The following is a 19,284-nucleotide window of genomic DNA, read 5'->3' on the forward strand; positions in this document are numbered from 1 at the left end:
CAGTCAGGGGGTCTCCGCCACACATTTTCAATGGGAGACAGGTCTAGACTACAGGCAGGCCAGTCTAGTACCTGCACTCTTTTACTATGAAGCCACGTTGATGTAACACGTGGCTTGGGATTGTCTTGCTGAAATAAGCAGGGGCGTCCATGGTAACGTTGCTTGGATGGCAACATATGTTGCTCCAAAAACTGTATGTACCTTTCAGCATTAATGGCGCCTTCACAGATGTGTAAGTTACCCATGTCTTGGGCACTAATACACCCCCATACCATCACAGATGCTGGCTTTTCAACTTTGCGCCTGTAACAATCCGGATGGTTCTTTTCCTCTTTGGTCCAGAGGACACGACGTCCACAGTTTCCAAAAACAATTTGAAATGTGGACTCGTCAGACCACAGAACACTTTTCCACTTTGTGTCAGTCCATCTTAGATGAGCTCAGGCCCAGCGAAGCCGACGGCGTTTCTGGGTGTTGTTGATCAACGGTTTTCGCCTTGCATTGGAGTTTTAACTTGCACTTACAGATGTAGCGACCAACTGTAGTTACTGACAGTGGGTTTCTGAAGTGTTCCTGAGCCCATGTGGTGATATCCTTTACACACCGATGTCGCTTGTTGATGCAGTACAGCCTGAGGGATCGAAGGTCACGGGCTTAGCTGCTTCCGTGCAGTGATTTCTCCAGATTCTCTGAACCCTTTGATGATATTACGGACCATAGATGGTGAAATCCCTAAATCAAAAGTTCCTCTTTTGTTGCTCATCAACCACCAAAGGGTTTTAACAAATATTTAATCAACAAAATGTATTGGTATTAGCTGAAAGCAGACAAGCAGAATGTCGCGTTAATAACTTTTTATGGTGATTACAAAAATGATGTTATTGATGTAGCCCTTTTATTTCCTCATGGCATCGCATTGTCACCACTTTTTTTTTTCTTAATTGCTCAAAGCAATAAAAATAAGGCCTGCATTAAAATATCGCACCCGCAGGCTGTTAAAAATCTATCTATAATTAAAGAAAATCTTCTGGCATTACCTCAAAAAAGAATTTCAGTGTAGTGCTGTCGATGGAATTTTGATGTCTGCGGGGCAAACCTTTGGCGACTTTACCCTCAGGCGGTTAATTATGAAAGGAAGAGATTGTCCTTGGCATGTCTTTAGTCACACATTTTATGGACCCTGCATGTTTTTTGGAAAGATGCCTGGTTGGTGAAATTATAAAAATGTCCTATACAGTATAGTCCTTATTTCGGGGGGAACTTTTATACTTAATATTTCGAATAAATAGGATAGGATAGGACTTTATTGTCATTGCACAAGTACAACGAAACTATGTTTTCAGCTCAAAATATTTTCACCAGACATGTTTGTAGAGGTCTTGGCTCAGCCATTTATGTCACGTTTTTGTCTTGTGGTATTGACAATATGAACATTGGTCATGAAAAGTGGCTTTATCGAAATGCGCATTTAGTGGATTTTTGTATGTCTATCTTTAGGTTCTCAGGACACAGGAATGAATGTGCATGCATAGTATGTTGAGAGTAACCTTTTCACTTCCGATGCGATAGAGATGTTGTAGCTTTGAGTACTGATTGTTCTTCCCAGATTGCAGCAGGAACTACAGAGTCGAAAGTGCAGGTAAGACAGATCTTATAAATCAAACATGAACAAACAAACAAGCACCAGCCTGAGTGAGGTGAAAAGGCAGGACTCGGAGGAGGTCCGAAAGTTGGCAGACAGGTGCTCAGAGAACACTCTTGCTCTGAACACCAAGACAACCAAGGAGATCGTCGTCCACTTCAGCAATCACAGCACTGACCTAGCCCCCGTCTACATCGAGGGTGAGTGTGTGGAGAGGGTCCACACCTTCCGGTCTCTTGGCGTCCTTATCGCTGACAACATCTACTGGTCAGAGAACACAACTGCCATCACTAAGAAGGCTCAGCAGCGGCTGCACTTCCTGAGAGTCCTCAGGAAGTACAACTTGGACACCAACCTGCTGCTGACCTTTTACCGCTCATCCATTGAGAGCCTGCTGACATACTGCATCACAGCATGGTACGGCAGCTGCACCGTTGCAGACAAGAAGAGGCTCCAGAGAGTGGTAAAGGCAGCACAGCGGATCAACGGCTGCCCTCTCCCCTCCCTGACAGACATTTACACCTCCCGCTGCCTCAGCAGAGCTACCAACATTCTCAAGGACAGCTCTCCCCCTGACTTTGACCTGTTTGACTTGCTGCCCTCAGGAAGGCGCTACAGGGTCATCAGGTCTAAGACAAACAGACTCAAGAACAGTTTTTTCCCTAAAGCCATAACCACAGTGAAATCTCATAGGCACTCATTTTATAGTGCATGTTTTACTTTCCACCACAGTCTGAATGCTTCTGTATATATGTATATAGTAAATATTTAAACAACACATTCAGAACATTCGTTCTCAGGACTGGACTGTGCACCTCACCTCCTTTTGCATTTTTTTTATTTTCTTTCCTTCCTATGTTTTGCATATTTATAGACTGTCGCACTGATACTGGAGTTGCTTTTAATCTCATTGTACCTGTGTATAGTGACAATAAAAGGCATTGTATTCTATTGTATTTTAAATAGCTCTCTGATTAGTGCCCAGGAACAGGTGAGCATCCCGAACACTAATCAGAGGCAGGTGACACTAATCAGCACCCATGACAACCAAGAAACATAAAATATGGGTTCTGAAACAGAACTTAAACCACACGTGAATCAAAACCTAAATAAACTTAGACAAACTATGATCCGGGCAACTGATCATAACAGTACCCCCCTCATAAGGACAGATTCCAGATGTCCCCAGAAAACAGAAAGAGAAAGTTTGAGAGTCAAGGGAGGGCTTGGCGGAGGGTCGCCAGGTCAAGTGTCCCCGAATCTACCAGGGACAAGTCAGGTGGTGGCAGTGACAAAGCCTTGGGGGTTCATCGTGAGCACGCACCAGCAACACTTTGACCCGATACCTTCCGATAAATAGGAGCCTAACCCAACGTAACGTACAGACAAATAAATTGTTTAAAAAACATGCTTACTTAAGCTTTTTCTTGCATACAGTAAGCCCAAAAAATACATGATTTAAATGCTTATAAGATAGTTGTGTTCTAAGAGGATCCATTGCTTTGACCATCTGTTTAAAAAACAACTGTGAAAGTTACAGTATATATTAATCCGATACAATATCAGCATGAATAAAACTAGGGTGTGCAAGCCTGTTTAACTGGCAGCCCGCAGACCAACTTTGGCCCACCAAATAGGCTTGATGAAACCATTCAAAACAGGGTTGCTCATGTATACAGTACTCCCGCCACCCCGCAGGGGGCAACAGCAACGCATATGTGTCACAATGAAGCAGCAGTGGGGCTGAGTAGAAGAAGATGGCACTATGGAAATAAATCAAAATAAATCGGCAAAAGGTTTAACAGCGACCGCACAACAAAGTATGCATGTATAGAAATTGCTAACTGTGTGATGTCTTTTGTATTCATAATTGTGTGGTTTTGGCTGTTTAACTCTGGCAATCGAAACGGATTAAATAAATTTAGCGCTGAATTTGACACGCAGAGAGCAATAAAGCTACATATTATGTTTAATTGTGTTGAGACACATAAGTGCAATGTTTGCTGTGTGTATTACCTCTAAACTTTCTATTCTATTCATGTAACATACACAATGTAAAAATAAAAAAATGGCTGTTATACTTTTTGTAATGTTTTTTTTTTTACAAACCTACATAAAGGAAGGCGCATGAAGAAATAAAACAGAGGAAGAAAAATAAATCAAAAGAAGAAACATCAATCATCAACAAAACTTAACTTATATTTCTTCATGCTGTTAACTATCTGTCTTGCTGCACACGCTGGAAACGAGTAGCGAGGGCAGAATAATGAATTTATTGACAGTGCAGCGTCAAAGCTGATGTGTTTACGTTGTATATAAGTAAATGCAGTCTCAAAGGAATACAACCTGCGAAAGGCACTTTCTAAAGAAACATTAAAATTTTGCTGTCTGGTCCCTGAGACCTTGGGCTCTTGAAAGCGGCCCTCTTCATTGTGTAGTTGAATAGACCGGTTATATTGATAGCAAAAAAATATCGGTTTGCATCTAAAAACTCAGATGTAAGCGCAGATACAAGCAGTCCCGGAGAGCGTTTACTCGAACATAAATGGACAGTATATGCTCATTTTTTCTTTGCTGTATAAGGACACCCCTAGTACATACTTTTAATATTTTGCAGTATTTGTCAAGTGAATTTACTTAGAGAACAATGGTAGGTATTAAATACTAACCTATTTATTAACCCCGAATGGTGTTTAAGTTGGGGTGGTAATTGTCTTTGGCGACACCTAGTGGCCACAACATTTCATTAGGTTAGGTGCATGAGGCAGTAAGTGCACTTATGCGGACACGTTTGTTACTGGAGGCTTTGTATGTGTATGCAACTATACTTATTAGGTACTTGTTTGTATTGACACAAGTGCTGTTTTAGACCGCAATATTGTTCAAATACAGGACTATATTACGTATGTCCAGCTTGTGTGCGATTGTGTGTTTAACTGTTGTGTAGCTGCTAGCTCGTAGTATATGTTTACTTTTGTAAATGACTTGACTAAAATACAAGATCAAACCAACCTTGTGCGTTTATTGGAGGACATTTTGATGTTAACTGGCTGTCCAGTTTGCAGAAGTAAATTACTTGTACTGGAGCGTTTATTGGAGATTTTAGATGCAAGCTAATATAATTTATTTTTTGCTGATATCCGATCAATATCAGTGACACCCTGATTGGTTTGTGGTAGTGTTCAGAGTGATGAGGGATTAAGATGAAAAATGAACCATTCTAAGAAAAGCCACTGTACACAATAATTGTAATGTATAGAAAAAAGTGGAAAGCAATCCTTCTGGTGGGATTCAATGGAACCCCAATGAGATGAAGCAGTTTTTGACCACTTTAACTCTAAAGTGTACTTTATCGGTCTTACAAAAAGTCTATTTAATTTGAAACAATTATAAGGGGGACATTTCCAGTAGACCTGTAATTATTGTAGTTAGTATTTTGTGTGTGCCGGAGTGAATTGGGATGGAAATGATTCCTTAGCGTTCCTTTTCCTTTTAAAAAAATCCATCATATTTTAGGGGTCTGTCTTCATGCCTAGCACGCTCATAGCTTTTAGCGCAACAAATAAAAAAATAAAAATGCTGATGCAAAAAAAAAACAAAAAAAAAACGATATCGCAGGCAGGAAGGGAGAGTGCGCCATATGACATGATTTGGTTCTTATCATCACAAGACGGTGCAGCTATTTTGCTTCCCGGGCTGCTGTGAATGGCTGAGTGGACCTGCCAAGGAGTCTTTGGTGTGCTGTCAGTTATTGTGGCCGCCCAAAAGGCACACAGCCTACCCAAGCGCTCTCCAATAGGCCGACCCATTCACACGGCAATTTGAGCAATTTGCACAACTCAAAACTAACACAATCATGTCCTTATAAGTGCAAATGAACCCCCAATAATGAGTTTACTTGGGTCTGGAATGGGGTTCGTAATTTGAGTTTGAGTTTGAGTTTATTTGGAACATGCACGCATACAACATGGTACATCACAATTTTCAGTTTCTCTATTCAACATGTTCGAAAAGGAGTAAGAAGAAGCAGAGTTTATTTAATCCTACCCCTTTTCCTTTACATAGCAGTTGCTAAATATTTTGTTCACTTCCTGTTCTCAATTAATTCACAATATACTCCATAAGTAATAACAATAAAAATAAATAAATAATAATTAGTGAAGTAAGTTATATTTCATATGGTGAGATGAGTAAGATTGTATTGAAAATGAATGGATGGATGAGATAAATTCAGAATGTTTATCATGGTTCTTCTTCTTTGTACTTTGTAAACACTTTAAGTTTGAAGAGTTTCTTGAAGTGGATTTGAATTGTTTGATTTCTTTGCTTAATCCATTCCATGATTTGATTCCACATACTGATATACTGAAGGTCTTAAGTGTTGTACGTGCGTACAAATTATTTAAATAAAATGTTTCTCTAAGATTATATGTCTCCTCTTTTGTTGAGAAGAATAGTTGTATATTCTTGGGTAGCAGATTATAGTTTGTTTTGTGTATCATTTTAGCTGTTTGTAAATTCACTATGTCGTGGAATTTCAGTTTTTTTGATTCAATAAATAAAGAGTTTGTATGTTCTCTATATCCAACAATTGGAAAATGTTGCTTTCAGAAGTGCTCGAATTCGGTTAGAAAATCGTTTCAAAAATGTGTTTGCAATTTGAATAATTTGGGCCAAATGCAACAAGCACAAAGTAGAGTGTGTACGTTTACCATTATTTCTGTTAACAATCGCAACACAAACAATAGCCATTTTACAACACGGATGGTTGAAATATTATTAGTTTTTCGGGATACAGGCCGTCTCTCGGCTAACTGTTATGCTTTAGCTTGCAAGCAAAAATGTTCTACGCTATTTGGCGTAGTGAATTCCGTAATGAACCCTGTAGGATCGGACCAAAACATCCGGTCTTACTCGCTAGCATTATCTTGTAGCTAGACATCGAAATAAAACTTAGTTTTTCCAACCATGGGAACAAAGTGTGTTGGGAGGACTTACTGGATGGCATTCATTTGATTGAATAAAGAAATCATCCAAAAACATGACCGAGTTTGAGCACGCAGACTGCGCCACACTGAAGCGGAATGACTCGATAATTAACCGGCGAACATTTATCCTTGAAAATATGGAGAAGCTGCCGATTGTGTGTTTGATGGAGAAGCAACTGGAAGTGAGATACCGAGAAGTCTGCTCTCCAAGATAAATGTGAGGACTGTGAATCATTGGGCACCAAATGATTATATTTGATTCTTGGGGGTAACGATTCCAATCAGAATTTATTCTCGATTCAAGATCAATACTTTTTTTTAAGAACATTGGGTGCAAGTTCTATTATTAACTGCATTCCTCCATAAATAGATTACACCTTTGATAGATTTATAAATGTATTAAAAGAAACTTGGTTGTGCTTAATAAACTTCCACCCAAACATTTAATAAAGTTAATTACAAATAAGGCAACAAGATAAATATCCCACATTTATTTTTTAAAGTAAATCTGTCCATCAGATATGGGCATCTAAGATGTATATATGATTTGCCTGATTGGCTGGACAGGACACATTTATTATTTTTTTTAACATTTTATTTGTATTTTAATCGATTTAGAATCATTAAAATAAAGAGTACAAATCGCGATTCATTGGAAAATCTTTTTTTTTTTGACACCCATAGTAAATGCTGTGCATTATTTCTACCTTACATTCTACATTGTATACTATAATTCTTATTTAAGTTTGTTTTTCTTTTTGAGTAAAATTGTTAAATGTTAAATTTGGTGTTATGGTTCAAACACCTGCCGCCTCTCACTCTGATTTGCGCTCTGCGTCTCCTGCCTTCATAAGCCAGTGTGTCTTGCGTTCCAATGCCAGATCGTAGCTACTTGTACTTGTACAGTAAGCCTCACATGTCTCTCACTTCTTTGCTCATGTGGTTCTTCGCTCTTTGTCTTTCCCCTCCGTCGTGCTCATATTGTCTTGTGCTGTGTCGTCATCCCCTGGTTTCGAGCTGTGTGTCTCGTTTCCCTGGATCCCCCCTGGACTTTTTGCTGCCTTCCTGGATCTCGACCTCACGCCTGCCCTTGGACCACGACGCCTCGCTCCAGCCCCTGACCTCTTGCCTGTCCTTGGACCTCCGAGCCTGCCTTGCCCTTTCTGGACTTCTGCACCGATCTCAACACGCACCTTCAACACCACCTGGTAACACTCCTCATATACTCGCTACACACCCTGTACCAGGGGTGCTCATTACGTCGATCGCGATCTACCGGTCGATCACGGAGGGTGTGTCAGTCGATCCCCAGCCAGGCATCCAAAAAATAGTCCTAAAAATGAGCGATCATAAATCTTCACTATGACGTCACTTTCGTTACTTGATTGACATTCACGGCACCCGAGGGTCTTCTGAGATGACGCTGGCTGCTGCCAGCTCATTATTAAGAAAAAAATACCGACAGGATGAAGGCGAGAAACACTTTTTATTTCAACAGACTCTGGCACCGTACCTGTCGTCAAAACTCCAAAGACCGACTGCACAGTTCCTGCCTTCACAATAAAAGCTCTGCTTCATCCTGCCTGCGCTAAGAGTCTCAGAAAGCTGGCGTGCACAAGCTTGCAAGCTACAGAGTTTTCCGCCAATGTATTTCTTGTAAAGTGTATACAAAGGAGTACGGAAGCTGGACAAATAAGATGCCAAAAACCAACCACTTTCATGTGGTATTGGACAGAAAGGGTGACTTTTTTTCTCCTCCATTTGAAAATGCGGACGTTATCAGCACCACTGTCTGATTCCTATCAAAGCAAGTCATCAGAATCAGGTAATACACCAACTTATATTCTTGTCTTCATGAAAGAAAGGAATCTATATGTATTAAACATGCTTGCATTCTCTTCAAACACCTTTAACTTGTTAACAATATTAACTATGTGTTAAACATGCTTGTATTATCTTTAAACACATTTAACTTGTTAACACTAGTAACTATATGTGTTAAACATGCTTGCATTATCTTTAAACACCTTTAACTTGTTAACAATATTAACTATATGTGTTAAACATGCTTGCATTATCTTTAAACACCTTTAACTTGTTAACAATATTAACTATATGTGTTAAACATGCTTGCATTATCTTTAAACACCTTTAACTTGTTAACAATATTAACTATACAGTATGTATTAAACATTCTTGTATTATCATTAAACACCTTTAATTTATTAAAAATATTAACTATATGTGTTAAACATGCTTGCATTATCATTAAACACCTTTAACTTGTTAACAAAAACACATATTTCATAAATAAGTAAATATAAATTATATATATGAATGAGGTAGATCCCTGCGACTTGATCAATTGAAAAGTAGCTCGCCTGCAGAAAAAGTGTGAGCACCCCTGCCCTATACCTTTGGTTTAATCACACATTCATATATATGTATATATACATATTTCAATAAACACACTGCAAGCTAACGACGTCCCTGCCTTCGTGCCGTCTACTTATCCCACTGTACCGTTACATTTGGGGTGTTTTGGGTGGGGAAGGGAAAGTATTCATTAAAATTATTTCAAGCCATTTCAATGGGTGATGCTGTTTCGCAACACTAGTTTTTGTAAGAAACTAACTGTGTCACAAAACAAAATAAACTTGTATGCCGAGGTACCACCGTACGAGTAATTTCCACAGAATTGAAGGAATCAGAACCAGACCAGTCTGTTCAGGTTTTTAACCCAGTTATATATATATTTTTTGTAAGTCCAACATCAAAACTGCAGCCGGCAATCGGATTTTTTTTTTTAATATATTTTTTTGGTTTAAATAAGTGAGGACATCCTATTTGAATTATGTTGTCAATATAACTTTGACATGTTTATATATATTTTGGGGGAAATGTTGTACCGTTTATGGATAACATCTCGAGGGTGCCAATACTGTTGATCAAAGTTGTACAACGGTTACTTCAGAATCAGAATCAGAAATATACTATAATAATCCCCGAGGGTAAATTAAGATTTTCAGCACAATCCCATTCAAGAGCGGACAAACATTACAGAGAGACAGAACAGGATCGCTGATGGGTCTGCCAACTTCCGATGCCCCTTACAAAAAAGGTAAGAAACAGGTAAACACTGGGGAGGGTGGAAGAAAAAATAAAAATGTTGTCTAAGCCTGGGCCCCTAGAGAGGGGGTCCAGATTGAGGCCAAGGTAAAAAACAACAACCTCATAGCCATAGCACACATGAACATTTGTGTGTAAGAGGGAAACATCAAAGAACACAAAGGACATTAAAGACATTAAAAGAGCAGAGCTGATGCAACCAGCCACTTCTACACATAGCCACAAAAGTACAACAACAACAAAAAAAAAACATATACACTGTGGTGGCCTCTGCAGTGTTCCACGCCATTGTCTGCTGGGGTGGGGGTAGCATGGCCAGAGACAGGAGCAGACCCAACAAAGCAACCAAGAGAGCCGACTCCACTCTCGGCCGCCCACCAACTCTCGGCCAGTGTCCAGTCCGCATGGATGCGTCCAAGGAGACCGAGGTGTCCGATACCTGCTCATTCAGCCAAGACACTCTGAAGCTTGTCCGTCCCGCCGCTCAGCGCCAGCTCCGCAGCCCTGTCTCCTCATCCGCATCTCCCCCAGTCTCTCCAAACGGACTCTGGTGTGGCAGAGACCCAGCAGCAGGTCTCCATGGCCAAAAGGATCCCGGGGGCCAGATCCAGAAGTTCACAAAAACGCATCGCAGAAGTCACGAAAGTGCTACCCCTTGTCACACAGTCCCAAAAGGATCCCGAACCAAAAGGCAAAAAAACCAAAAAAAACCCCACATGAAAACAAGCGGGAAACATCAGGAACACAAAAGGATGACACAAGAGCACAGAGCTCCTGTCAACAACAGCCACTACAGAGGCACCATCTTGTTTCCATGACATCAGGGCACATTTGAAGTCAACGTCATTTGCATTGTGTCTTTATAGATTTAGTGCCATTGACCTTTCTCCATTCTGTGTTATTCTAATAAAATGTCACCTCTCTCTTATCAGCAATCTCAGTTCAGTTTCAGCCCTGAGAGCACGCCTTCTCGTCAGTGACCTCAAGTATCAGTTTGCAACCTCTGCTTGCTCACCTGTTAAATAATCCGCAGATGAGTAGGCGGGGGCTGTAAAAAATAACATTGTGAGTGCACTGAGTGAACTCCGTATGTGAAGCTGACTTCATTTAACCTTTCTGGAAGTCATCTTGTCTTGGAATAAATTGGAGCGCCTTGTAGTTTTCTTAAACCCTATCTAGTCATCTTTCACCTCTGTCTTTCTCGCTCTCTCTCTCATTTGTTTTTCCTTTAGGTTTAATATTTTCTAACAATCCGCTCTTTTACCGCTCTGTCACCTTTCGACCGTTGCCTCGTCGCACCGCACCCTGCACGGTTTACACCAAAAATCCAGTTCTTATCATACGGGAGAGAGAGAATGCACAAATAACTTGCTCCCTTGGAGTTTTAACGGGGCAATTATAACATGCACAGTCAGCAGAACAGTCCCCGGTACTACGTGCTAAACTTGATGAAAAAATTTGCATACAAAAAAAAAATGATAAGATAAAATAAAGGATTTTTCACAGCCTGTGAACTGCTTGGCGAACATAAGAAAGCAATTACGACAGGCTAGGACCATAACATAAAATGTAGTGTAGAACCTCACCTTCCTCCACCACCTTTGGTAAAATTGGACCCTGTTGTTTAGTCATCCTAGCAATGTGGATTTCTGATGACTCTTTTTGGCCCTATTTTATTTGCTGTTTTTTTTCCTCCACCCAATTTAAAAGCCTTTCCACATCACTTAGTTTAATGTCCTATCCTCCATACATCCATTTTCTATACCACTTATCCTCATTTGGCCACATCATCACAGCCTGGGCTTTTGAAAAGGTTGAAATGTTTTCTCTTCTTGCATTTAAATATGTCCGTTTTTAAATCTACGACATCATAGGAGCTAAGAAAGTCAGTTTTGCAACGATCAATAGTGAGGTTGTATGAATCAGACGTCATAAGGTCATCAAAGCTCATCTTTTTTGCATTCACATTTGGGAACCAGGATGAGGCCATAAAAGAAAGGTACAAATATGTTGAATCTATTTGTGGTAGCGTCGGACAAAGTTAAAGTTTCACTTTTGCATCTTATCGCACATAACTGTGGTGCATTCAAGGAACCTTGATTAAAGTTCAAAACAGAGGCGTCAATAGTTCTTAAAGACTTTATTATCCAGTCATGATAACCATTTGTGAATGATCTAAAACAGTGGTTGTCAAACTATTTTCACCAAGTACCACCTTGGCTCTCCAAGTACCACCATAATGACCAACACTAAAATACCTAATTATTCATTAAAACTAGGGTTCTACGGTATACCGGTATTAGTATAGTACCGCGATACTAATGAATCATATTCGGGACGGCGTGGCGAAGTTGGTAGAGTGGCTGTGCCAGCAATCGGAGTGTTGCTGGTTACTGGGGTTCAATTCCCACCTTCTACCATCCTAGTCACGTCCGTTGTGTCCTTGGGCAAGACACTTCACCCTTTGCCTCTGATGGCTGCTGGTTAGCGCCTTGCATGGCAGCTCCCGCCATCAGTGTGTGAATGTGTGTGTGAATGGGTAAATGTGGAAATACTGTCAAAGCGCTTTGAGTACCTTGAAGGTAGAAAAGCGCTATACAAGTATAACCCATTTATCATTTATCATTTACTATACCGCCTCTAAAAAGGACGGCCCACCTCTCCCCTGCTCCTCCGTCGTCGTCACATTGTGTCATTGCTGGTTTACGAGCAGAGGAGCATGTTCGGCAGCGCACAATCACGGTGTACTTACAAGCAGACACAGTGTGTAGACAGAAAAGGGACAACGGATACATTTTGGCTTAAAAAGTAAAGATAAAGGTGAAGTTATAACACTGAAATGCCCACCGGAAGAGGTGCTTTAAGACATGGCTAGCTAGCTAGTGGCTAAAGTCCAGCCCAGTCGGCAGTGTTTTAGCTACTTCTAAATCACTAATCCTCGTCTCCATGGTGACAAATAAAGTAAGTTTCTTACAAGTCTCATCCCTGCAGGTTGAGGAATAGCTAAACATGCTTCACTACACACCGTAGCTCACCGGCGTCAAAATATTAAAACAAACCCATGGGTGGATCTACTCCTAACATCCACTGTAATGATACCAAGTACAGGAGCGTATCGAGTCGACACTACTATGATTACGTCGCTATGTTTTGGCATCACAACATCTTTTTTTGTTTTTTGTAAATGTATATCATGTTTATAAAGTCAGGAAATATGTCCCTGGACACATGCGGACTTTGAATATGACCAATGTATGATCCTGTAACTACTTGGTATCGGATTGATACCCAAATTTGTGGTATCATCCAAAACTAATGTAAAGTATCAAACAACAGAAAAATAAGTGATTATTACATGTTAACAGAAGTGTAGATAAAACATGTTAAAACAGAAAATAAGCAGATATTAACAGTAAATGAACAAGTAGATTAATAATCAATTTTCCACCACTTGTCCTTAATAATTTTGACAAAATAATAGAATGGAAAATGACACAATATGTTACTGCATATGTCAGCAGACTAATTAGGAGACTTTGTTTGCTTATACTTACTACTAAAAGACAAGTTGTCTTGTATGTTCACTATTTTATTTAAGGACTAAATTGCAATAAGAAACATATGTTTAATGTACCGTAAATTGTTTTGTTAAAATAAAGCCAATAATGCAATTTTTTGTGTTCCCCTTTATTAAGAAAAGTACCGAAAGGTATCGAAATAATTTTGGTACCGGCGCCGGTACCAAAATTGGTGTATTGGTATCGGGACAACACTAATTAAAACAACGCAGATGTTTTATTTAGCATGTTAATTTATTATTAACATTACACACAATTTGAATAGTAACAATGTTTGAATATAGGAAAGTAAAACACTGTACTTTAAGTGATTAATTGGCCCACCAAGAGTGGTACGCATACTTAATTGACTAATGATTGTGACAATGATTATTATAACTCATATTTGAAAATGTGGAGGTACTTCTTGTAAAACAAAAAAGATAAATAAAAGACAGAACCTAAAGAAAACAACATCACATTATTTAGGGGGGTTATGGACATTTTAGGGAGAATTTAGCCCCTCTAGAAAAGCCTAATGACGGCACTGGTTCAAACGCTTGATAAAACACATTTTTGATGAAACAAAGACAAAAACATGAAGTGCACCATCTACTGCAGTGGTCCCCAAACACCGGGCCACGCACCGATTGGTACCGCACAAGAAATTAAAAAAAAAAAAAAAGTTTTTAAATTTTTTTTTCAAATTAAATCAACATAAAAAACACAATATATAGATTATATATCAATATAGATCAATACAGTCTGCAGGGATACAGTCCGTAAGAACACATGATTGTATTTCTTTATGAAAAAAATAAAATAATAAAACCCCCCACCCCTCCCCGGTCCGTGGGACAAATTTTGGTCCGCAGCTACAAAAAGGTTAGGGACCACTGATCTACTATACTTCCGTGTTATCACCTCGGGAAGACGGCTACTTGTGTATATAACACAAGATACTGTGATTGATGGATGGGAGTGTATCCATGCAAGAGAGAACTGGTTTACAATCACATAATTAAGATATGTTAATCTTTGAAAAGTTGGAAATGTTAATACAAATGTTTTCATAGAAAACCTTGGAGACCAACAACAAGCTGCATGCTGCATATAAAACCTTATTAAGGTTACTTTTTGTTATTGCATGTAAACATACAGAGTAAACAACTAAACCAAAGACTTATGTTAGCTCATGATCGTGGCAGTTGTGACTCCAAGAAGCAGAGGACAGCAGGTGGCGTGCAGGTAAAAATTAATATATATATATATTTAATAAACTGGCATATAAATCATCTTGATTAGCAAACAGGGACAGTAAGTCCACTGATCACCAGTCATGAGCAGGTGAGGGAAACAGCGCTCGGAGGCAGGGAATAAAGAAACTGCAAGGCAACACACACCAAACAGGAAGTCAAAACTAGAATAAGAATGAGGAGAGGGGGGCAGAACATAAAAGAAAGACGGCAGATCAACTGGTCAAAAAGGGGCTAAAGGCTAGGGTGCATACATGAGTTTTAAGATGGGACTTAAATGCTTCTACCAAAGTAGCATGTTTAACCGTTACCGGTAAGGCATTTAGGAGTAATGGTGCCCGAATAGAAAACGCTCTATAGCCCGCAGACTTGTTTAGGGCTCTGGGAGTCAGGTCCTGACTATCGATACACAATAAAATGAACAGAAGTGTAAGTGGCATCATCAAACAAGTTCAACTCCTGTGCCATGTCAGAGCAGTAAAACCATGAAAGTAACTAAAACTACAAAAAAAAGCACGACAGCAATAAACTCTCAACGTGCATGTTTCTCGACGAGTGTTGCGGAATAATCTGGTGTCATCCTGGCCTTACTGCTGGTAAATTGCTAAATAGGGCGTCGATTGCTCATGCTGCGCCTCGTTGACTCACCCGACAGCCTCACCGAAGCAACCTGGAAAAACAGGGAGCAGCTAAAAACACATTATATTCTATCTAAATCAAATGAATAACACATAATGTTTACAATTATATACAGCGTTGGGCAGCAGTGACTACATTTCTCAGTAACATGGTCGTAACGTCACTGTTTTCTCCATAGCATAGTTTTTCAGTGCTGCAGCTTAGTAGCTTAGCAGTCATGCATGGAGTGGTAATGTGGAGCATCATTGTGGTGCATCAGAAATAGGGGTGAACAAATCAAGCACTCCTACTCCGTTGCAAGGCCTAAACTTACCATGGGCTTACTGTAGCTCACAGCTCATAGTATTTACTGTTAAAATGTACATATATACTGTACATATATATTTATATACACAAACATATATACACACACACATATACATTTATATACACATATACACACACACATATATATATATATATATATATATATATTGTTGGAAGCAGATCAGAATCATATCCATATTTAAGTGTTACTTCTTTCTAAACACCTATAGTCATATAAAGAATAGCTAGTATTCTTCCTTCTTTTGGGTCTCATAGTAAGGTGTCGGCCTTCTAGATTGGAATGTGTCAGAGTAGAGATAACTCGGAGTAGTCTAAACAACGGGAGTGGGGGCGATGGACAGAGGGAGGATCACGGGACTTCCGTGGGTTTGGGGGAGACCGAGCTGGACCGGGCGAAGGAACACTGGTGTGCTAGATTGGTCTCACGTTTGTCCTCTAAGCTTGGAGAATAAACCACAAAATACCAACTACAGCCTGGTGATTGAATATAAACATCAGCTTATTGCCATAAAAAGAATCTGGGAGAGACTAGCAATTTGAATTCCCCATTGGAGGAACGCTGGTCAACGCAACAATTTGGGGGCTTCGTCCGAGATGGCACGCTGTTGATTGATGACTTCTTGCAATCTTCTGGACATACTCAAATGGCCAATACAAGGTGAGCAGAGCCTTTTTATATAAAATCTGCTTTAGGAGTCTGTCCTGAAGTCTGTAAGTCAAACACTATTTTGGCTGAGATGCTTCCGTGTGTTCTGCCACCCGAGTCGCCATATGTTATGATTATTTATATATGTTGGAACTCAGGGTGTGGCTGCTCATGTTGACCTATCTTTGCAACAGCTAGCATGGTATAAGATGGACACGATAGTGTCCCACATTGTTCCCTTGCTCTCTGTCTCGCCTACAAAACCAAAGAACTTAGGTCCAATGATAAGACACGGCGTAGCTGCCAAACATTACACCGACACCCAAATACCACATTTTCAATTGTTTAGGTTTAGCCCATGGTTATGTTAAACACATAACTATGGGCTGCACTTTAGACACCTGTAGGCTACAAGGAGCTAGCAGCTACACAACAGCTGAGCTAAAACGACACATTACACATTTAAGCATATCAAAGAATTATAGTTGCTCATTACATACACAAAGTTGCCATGGCAGAAGTCTGATAGAAAGTATTCAGTGACAAACATGTCCGCATCATTCGACTTTCTACAACATGAGCTTGACTTAATGAATTATTGGGGCCACCAGGTGTGGTAAAATTTCAAAAATACTATTGCTAAAGCATTCGCCATAAGGGTAGTATTTTTCTAGTATTGGTGACAATATAAATATAAGCATATCTTGTTACTTTCACCATATTGAATAAGTTACATAAAAGTTAGGGTTTGTTACTTTCATATATATATATATATATATATATTACATGACTTTGTCCACACTGTCTATGCGGGGACTGTACACTCTCGGCCAGTGTACAGTCCATAGATGAGCAAGGATACGTCCAAGGAGACCGAGGTGCCCGATACTTGCTCATTCAGCCAAGACACTGTGAAGCTTGTCCGTCCCGGCGCTCAGCGCCAGCTCTGCAGCCCTGTCCATATTCTTTGCTCCTGAAAATGAACCTACAGACATTTCTTCTATTATCAATTTGTTTTTGAGTAACCAGTAGATAAATAACTGTAGTTGGAACGCCCCCTTTCCACCGCCAGACTCGATATGTCGCCCTCTCTTAGTGTGACGTCATCTAAAGAACTGGAGCCCATTTCCCCGCATAGACAGTGTGGACAAAGTCATGTAAAACTGTTATTTTGATCACTTAATTGCATGTTTTTGTCGCCCTCGTCCATGATTACTTCATAACTAAAAAATCCTCCAAATCTGGACGAAGTTGACGATTTTAAGTACCTCGATTCCTGAATCATAGATTCCGGTAATGACTTCCGTACTAGGAAAGCCCGATACTGGAAAGCATGTAATAAAATGGACAGCATATGGCAACTTTCCCATTTCACTTAAGCTAGACCTCTTCAAGTCTACCATCGAACCCATCCTCATGTACGGCTCCGAGACCTGGACCCTAAATGCGCGCCTTCAAAAACGCCTTGACGGTTGCTATACTAACCTGCTTCGAAGAGTTTAAAGGCCTACTTAAACCCACTACTACCCACCACGTAGTCTTATAGTTTATATATCAATTATGAAATCTTAACATTGCAACACATGCCAATACGGCCGGGTTAGATTAGTAAAGTGCAATTTTAAATTTCTCGCAAAATATCCTGCTGAAAACGTCTCGTTATGATGACGTTAGCGCGTGACGTCACGGATTGTAGCGGACATTTTGGGACACCATTGTGGCCAACTATTAAGTCGTCTGTTTTCATCGCAAAATTCCACAGTATTCTGGACATCTGTGTTGGTGAATCTTTTGCAATTTGTTTAATGAACAATGGAGATAGCAAAGAAGAAAGCTGTAGGTGGCAAGCGGTGTATTAGCGGCTGGCTGCAGCAACACAAACACGTAACGGCTACGTCATAGCCGGTGTTTCATTGTTTACATTCCCGAACGATGACAGTCAAGCTTTACCATTGGTCTGTGGAGAACTGGGACAACAGAGACTTTTACCAGGAGGACTTTGAGTTGGATACGCGCTACCGTGAGTACGCAGCTGCGGCTTCCAAACATTTGATCGCTTGCCCGTACTTGCGTGCCGCTATGTGCATGTCACGTACGTAACATTGGGGAAATATATGTGCTGTATGAACTTTGGGGAGATGAACGGTACTTTGGGCTGTGGGATTGAGTGTGTTGTGCGGGTGTTTGATTTGTATTGGCGGGTTATATGGACGGGAGGGGGGAGGTGTTTGTTATGTGGGATTAATTTGTGCCATATTAAATATAAGCCTGGTTGTGTTGTGGCTAATAGAGTATTTAGGGCTATATAAATAAACATTGATTGATTGATTGATATATATATGTCTTGTGTTTATTTACTGTTTTAGTCATTTCACAGCTGAATATCAGCTCCCACCCGCCTCTCACAGCATCTTCCCTATCTGAATCGCTCCCACTGTCCTTCACTCTCACTTTCCTCATCCACAAATCTTTCATCCTCGCTCAATTTAATGGAAAAATTGTCGCTTTCTCGGTCTGAATCGCTCTCGCTGCTTGTGGCCATGATTGTAAACAATGTGCAGATGTGAGGAGCTCCACAACCTGTGACGTCACGCTACTTCCGGTACAGGCAAGGCTTTTTTATCAGCGACCAAAAGTTGCGAACTTTATCGTCGATGTTCTCTACTAAATCCTTTCAGCAAAAATATGGCAATATCGCGAAATGATCAAGTATGACACATAGAATGGATCTGCTATTACCGTTTAAATAAGAACATCTGATTTCAGTAGGCCTTTAAGGCTTGTTGTGACAGTCCCATTCCACGTTGGACAAAATATACGGCAACCTACCTCGAGCAAGCACCCGTCTGAGTCAACGTTGCGCAACGCACAGTTTCCTGGTCACTGCTGCCGTGCCAAGACGGAGCTGATATCACAGCTTCTCCTTTGGAAACAATCTACCAGGAATTGCCTCACTTACCGCGAAGTAATCGCACGGGACACTGGGAATCTTGTTCCAGAGCTGGGCTCTGCCATGGGTGACCTCGACTGCTGGCGGAGAGTTGTGCAAGGTCTCTCGGCTACGGCCGCACATTGATGATGATGATGATTTTATAACGGA

The sequence above is a fragment of the Entelurus aequoreus genome, linkage group LG01 (assembly GCF_033978785.1).
Source record: "Entelurus aequoreus isolate RoL-2023_Sb linkage group LG01, RoL_Eaeq_v1.1, whole genome shotgun sequence".
Classification (NCBI taxonomy): domain Eukaryota; kingdom Metazoa; phylum Chordata; class Actinopteri; order Syngnathiformes; family Syngnathidae; genus Entelurus; species Entelurus aequoreus.